Source organism: Fragaria vesca, linkage group LG5 (assembly GCF_000184155.1).
Source record: "Fragaria vesca subsp. vesca linkage group LG5, FraVesHawaii_1.0, whole genome shotgun sequence".
In the NCBI taxonomy this organism is placed as follows: domain Eukaryota; kingdom Viridiplantae; phylum Streptophyta; class Magnoliopsida; order Rosales; family Rosaceae; genus Fragaria; species Fragaria vesca.
In genome coordinates, this window is record NC_020495.1 from 5,897,646 (window position 1) to 5,904,829 (window position 7,184).

General features: G+C 30.8%; 1 pseudogene; it reads left to right on the forward strand.

The window, feature by feature from the left end:
- Positions 1-468: 468 nt before the first annotated feature.
- On the forward strand, positions 469-881 carry LOC101291049 (annotated as a pseudogene).
- Positions 882-7,184: the final 6,303 nt, after the last annotated feature.

The following is a 7,184-nucleotide window of genomic DNA, read 5'->3' on the forward strand; positions in this document are numbered from 1 at the left end:
GAAAAATATAATCAAAAACAAAAACAGAATTTAAAAAACCCTAGCTTATTAGAAACAGAAAAAATGAACAAGTCCGTTCCGTTTCGTTCCTCTACCGATTTGCACTGATTTGCTAAGATAAAACCTAAAGTGAAGGAAAAGAAGAGGAGATGAAGGAGAAAGAGGTTGGCTTCATATTCGTTCTGTGAGAAGAGGAGAGGAAGTAAGAGGAGAGGAAGGAGAAAGAGGTTGATAAAACCTAAGGTAATTTGCTCTCTCAAATTCATTCGTTCTGTGATGTATATGAGTTTATCAAATGCCACAAATGGCTTCACATTTGTTTTATGAATCATCATCATGTATATATCTGTGGCCTGCATCATTGAATGAGATTTTTCATAACATGGGTGCTCCAGCTCTTCAAGCTGATTTGGAGAAACTGATTTATATTGAGATTTGAGATTAGAATAATAGAGAGGAGCCCTAGCCATGTCGAAGCGAGGGCGCAGAGGTTCCGCTGGGAACAAGTTCCGGATGTCGTTGGGTCTGCCGGTGGGGGCGACGGTGAACTGCGCGAACAACGCCGGCGCCAAGAATCTGTACATCATCTCAGTGAAGGGAATCAAGGGGCGGCTGAACCGGCTGTTGTCGGCGACATGGTGATGGCCACCGTGAAAAAAAGGGAGCCGGACCTGAGGAAGAAGGTGATGCCAGCTGTCATTGTGAGGCAGCGCAAGCCGTGGCGCTGAAAGGATGGTGTTTTCATGTACTTTGAAGACAATGCTGGTGTCATTGTGAATCCAAAGGGTGAAATGAAAGGATCTACTATCACAGGGCCTATTGGAAAGGAATGCGCTGATCTGTGGCCAAGAATTACGAGTGCAGCTAATGCCATAGTTTGACTGTCTCAACTCACTTTAGATTGGTTTTTTTTAGTTGTCCTTTGAACTCTAGATGAGTATGCCCATGTGGTGTTTGAACTTACTATCCTACAATCATGTAGACTCTGATAGTTAAAGAGTTTTTGTTCTAAAAAAAATAGGGAGGAACAATGGCCTTAAACTGTAAGCGTCTTAAGTTGGTATGCATTTTGACAGATGGAGCTTTAAACTTCAATTGAAAGCTGGAAGTCTAGAACCTTGTATGATTGAAACCAGCAAGAAGAATGCTTGCGAGTGAAATTAACATCTTTTTGGGCTTTTCAACCTTGGATTGACGTCATACTTGATTGGGGAGATGATGTGATACTCTGAAAATGTAGAAAGTAAATTATATATATATATATATATGAACACACAAAATTTGAGGATTTGGTCAAATTCATATCGACACGTTATAAATGAGGGTTGGCAAGAAATATTTTCGAAATCGATGAATAATAAGAATGCTCAAAATGTTATTCGAATTTTCTATGACAAGATAAAGTCAGTATTTATGATGGTTTATGAGAAGTTCTTGTATTCATAAGAATAACTATTTATCGGGACTTTCCAAAGCTTAGAGATTATGAAAATTCATTTAAATATCGTGATAACCCGTATTTTAGGTATAAAATTAATAGCAATTTGAGTAACCATATGTGGAATTAGTGTTCAATTATGCCACATATAACTTTTGTATCAACTTTATGAATATGATCGTTGGTGACATCATATGAGTATATATGAGACAATAAATATATTTTTTGTAATAAAATAGATATTATTAATATAAATAACAAAATAGAAAAGAGAAGAGAGGTCTAGAAAGGTCGGTGTCAAAACTGACATAAGCCACCGACATCAGCCCTCTCTCGAGATAAGAGTGGAAAGGGACTGGATCAAGGGCGATCCTTCGGGAAGGATCGAGCATCCTCAACCTGAGAGAAGAGGAAGGCTTCTGAGGCTTATATAGCTTGAGACCCTTTAACAAGACAGGGAGAAGAGGGACGAGGGGGATCTGATTGGGAGGTCCAACAATTGTAGACTGGTCTTGGCGGTGAGCTCTTATATATGTATTTGCTAGAGTTTAATAGGGTATTTGAATTCGGTAGGTAGCAGATATGATAATTGGGTTGGGGTTGTGTGCTTGATTTTGGCTCAAAATCGTACATGGTTGTTTTCTGGAAATTTGAAAATGGATTCACTTTTGATATAATGATTGTTTGTGTTGGCATATCTAGGAAGAAGAAAGGTGTTAATTTGATGAATGGGAAACTAGGGTATGATTGCTGAGAAAATATGGATTATGTTCCATGAAAATATCGATTATTTTCGATTTATTTGGGGTCAGGCTGTTACAGATGAGTTGCTTTTCAACTGGGGAGATGAGTTTTTTCCTTCGATAGAATTGGGGAGATGAGTTGGAGAGAGAGAAGACATCAGGGATGGCAAGCCAAATTGATTTTCTTAAAAGAAACAAAGAAAAAAAAAATACAAAGTCAGTCAAATTTCATCTTACAAGTTAGACAAATATGTATACCCATAAAATAGTAGATGTGTTGTTATACAAGTAAAATGTTATTAATATGAGTAAATTGTCGTTGAGACCATTTTGATGTAATGAGGATGTTTATATTGTAAATCATGTCTTTTAAGAAGTTTTAAGCTATGTGACGACATTTTTACATCGTTTATCGATAATTAAGGTGAAAATAGTAATTAATGTCGATTTCATGGTAGTTTTTTGTATGAGAACCATTAGATTCATAAGTCAACGAATTGTTTAAAAAGTAGTAATTAAGCTTTTATTTGTAGTAATTTTTTCAATTACAAGTTCGAGAATTATTTTACCAATCTGACAATAAATTGTCATAATTGTGGTAAAACTGATGTACATACGATAAATAAGTTGTTTATGTAATATTGTCTTTTATCTAGTAATTAATACCTTACTTTATGTAAATTTTGTTGTGATTGATATAATTACTTGTAATACAACGTGTTTTACTATAAATTACAACAACCAAGGTATAGCTGGTAAATATAGTCGTATTCTTGATATTACTTAGAATACAATCCATTTTATGAAAATAACGATAATTTTATCTCTAGTGATAACAAATATTGTAAATATTAATAATCAAGCCTAAATTATCTAAAGTTGTTAATCTTGTAAAATAGTTATTTTTTATGTAATTATGGTCCTTTTTTAAGTAAATTACACCATTCATGATATCTTTATTACAAATACCACATTTAGCGTATTTAGTGATAATTACAGTGGTAAACCAAGTAATTACAGCATTTACGACCCTCATTATAAGTTTTTGAACAATTCATGTATAACATAATTAAAAAGTCCTTAAAATTGTAATTTTTTCTACACATATCACAATATTACTGGATGACATGTTTACCTGTACAACAAATTGTTTATTTTTATATATTATTATAAAATAGTTGATGCATACTACGTATCAACTCACCCTAACCTTCCCATATTCTACATTAACACGCATATGAAAGTTTTGTATAAAGTTGTTGCAAAGTCATTGCATTCCTTGTGCACTCAAAGATATTTTAGAACGGAAGAATTTTCAACATATCCTCTTTGACTATCTCTGTTGTTTAGAGTACTTTTCCTACGGACATAGTACCAAAATGAAATGGATGAGCACATGCATGCACAAGAAAATGATCGCAGTTTTTGCAATTGAGTCGACCTATTTGCATGAACGTACTAAACAATTGAGAAGTTGATTAGTCCAGGCACTACTAGAAAAATATGTACGTAATGGACACTTTTTGTGGATACATTTTTTTAACTACTAGAAAAATATGCACGTAGTGGACACTCTGTGGATACATTTTTTTAACTGTATTATTTGAGTAGAGCAAATGACAAAATACTAAATTTATGTTTTATATCAGTAGTCGCCACTCGAGAAGGTGCAAATTGAAAAACAAATGAATTAACAAAGAAAAAAGGTGCAAATTGTTGAACTTCGGTGCTTCCATGGCTTGACTTCTCCGACGGATGACAACATGGATGAGCGTATGGAGTGAATATTGTCATTTGCTCAGCCCTGGCTAGCTCCACAATGCTAAGTACAGTAAAACCTCAATACAGACTGGCAAAATTTATTAATTTAACGAGATATTAATTAATCTGATAAATTAATAAATTATTAATTTATTGATTATTCAATAACTTATTATTTTATCAAAATATTATTTAATTTTTTAAATATGACTTTTTTATATTTTCAACAAAAATAATATTATTGTGCATTGTTCAATTAATGTCTATATTGTCGAATTTGTTATTATGTTATAGTGTTTAATATGCTACTTTATTCGATGTACAACATTTTCAACATACAATGTTAATTAGTTTGGAAGTACTATATATATAATTAGTTTATTGGATGAACACTAAATAAACAAAACCATATAATCACACATCACATAAGAAAAACAAAAATGGTTTCTCATCTCAAAGGAGTAAAGAAAATCAACGATAACGGATGAAATGCGTAAAATATTGTGCGAGTACATTAAAGACAATCCATGCATGTAGCACTCAAAAGCATTTGCAACAGTACGTTTTAGAAAAGTTTGACTTGCAAGTGAGTCTAATGACGATATCAAATACGATCAATGCTGACCTCAATTTTCAAGAAGAAACAAGTCACAATTGAGTCTTAGAAATGAGTCATTCTTTATTAAGTCTTAGAAATGAATAATTAATCATGTGTATTAAGGAATTTTCAACATATCTTCTTTGACGAATAGACACTATATTACCAAAAAAATTGACGGATACATGCACTAGGGACAACGTGGATTGCAATATCAATTGAAACAATGAGATGTTTGAGTTTGGAATTTAATATATAGCATGGCACAAACTACGACGTAGCCATAAATAATGCAACAATTAATCAGACTCAAGTTCATCAGTCTGATATTGACTGAGAATATGTAAATTGATTTTCTTCGATCGATCTCTGTTGTTTAGAGTACTTTTCCTACGGACATAGTACCAAAATGAAATGGATGAGCACATGCACAAGAAAATGATCGCAGTTTTTGCAATTGAGTCGACCTATTTGCATGAACGTACTAATCAATTGAGAAGTTGATTAGTCCGGGCACTACTAGAAAAATATGTAGTGGACTCTTTGTGGATACACTTTTCTAACTGTATTATTTGAGTAGAGCAAATGACACCCTTTTATATTTTTAGTATTCTTTACTTTATGGATACTGAAAACTGTGACTAAAGAGAAAAAAATGGGGAAGGCTAAGATGAGTTGATGCATGATATGCGTCAATTATTTTACAATAATATATAAAATTGAACAACCTGTTGTACAGGTAAACATGTCGTCCAGTACTATTGTGACATGTGTAAAAAAATTACAATTTTAAAAATCTTTTAATTATTTTATACGTGAATTGTTCAAAAACGTGTAATGAGGGTCGTAAATTTTGTAATTACTTAGTTTACCACTGTAATTACCACTAAATACGTTAAATGTGGTATTTGTAGTAAAAATATCATGAATGGTGTAATTTACTTAAAAATGACCATAATTACATAAAAAATAACTATTTTACAAGATTAACAACTTCAGATAATGTAGGTATGATTATTAATATTTGCAATATTTGTTGTCACTAGAGATAAAAGTTATTTTTGTAAAAATGATCGTATTCCAAGTGATATCAAGAGTACAACTATATTTACCAATTATACCTTAGTTGTTGTAATTTATAGTAAAACACGTTGTATTATAAGTAATTATCTCGCTCAATCACAACAAAATTTACTTAAAGTAAGGTATTAATTACTAGATAAAGGACTTTATTACACAAACAACTTATTTACTATATGTACATCAGTTTTACTATTATTACGAAAATTTGTTGTCAAATTGGTAAATTAGTTCTCGAACTTGTAATTGAAAAAATTACTACAAATACAAGCTTGATTACTACTTTTTTAACAATTAGTCGACTTATGAATCAAAGGGTTCTCATACAAAGAACGACCATGAAATCGACATTAATTACTACTTTCACCTCAATTGTTGATAAACGATATAAAAACGTCGTCACATAACATAAAACTTCTTAAAGGACATGATTTACAATATAAACATCTTCATTACATCATAATGGTCTCAACAACAATTTACTCATATTATTAACTTTTTACTTGTATTACAATAGATTGATTGTTTTATTGATATACATGTTCTCTAAGCTCGTAACATGAAACTTTGAAGACTTTGTATTTGTTTTTTCTTTCTTTTTTCTTATTTCGTTTTCATCCCCAACTACGGATCAAGAAGGCATTGGATGAGGTAGGATTGGTACAAGAAAACACAACAAGGATGAAATATTATTCAATGGTATAGTCTTAAGTTAACCTTATCTGCTTAGGACTTTGGTTTTCATAAAAGTAGCCATCCTAAATTTAACCTTATATTTCACAGTTGTCTTTCATGAAATATTATGGAGTGCGGCTATTGGGACCTCCAAATTTGCTCACTTGACCTCACTCTATTATGAATTATTAAATGACATATTTATCCTCTTACACAATGACTATTAAAGACACTGATTAAATAAAAAGTAATATTACATTTATTCTCTCTAAACTTTCTAATTCAATAATAATGCCATAATAGATTGCATTTTATTATTTTCCTTATTGATTTGTATTTTCTAGTTTTACCACATACTTATTAAAGTATTTATATATTTATATTATCATACATGTCACATGCATATACAAAATGAAATTTTTTTACAAAAATTATGATCTATCAATTATAAAAAAAAATAATAAATAAGTATAATAATATTTTTACAAATTATAATCTATCAATTATTAAAATCATTTATCATCATGGGTATAAAAACAAAAAATATAAACTTACAAAAAAAAATAGTATGTGTAAAATAGAAATACAAAAATAACAAAAATATATAATAGTTCATGTAAGAACATTCGTTGGATGATCGATAAATAAAATTTGAGACACAATCCTTGTTTTTTTTTTTAATATTTTAAGAGAATAGTATTCTACTATTCTTCATGATTCGAATGAACTTTTATCGAAAATTGTTGTCATTGAAAATAATTTCTTACAATTTGATCAAAAAATGAATGTCTAGTGACATTTTATGCAAAATAAAAAATAGAAAAAAAATAAAGAAATCAACGTCGGGAATGGAGGTTTGCATTAAAAAGAAAAAAAAATTAAAGAATGG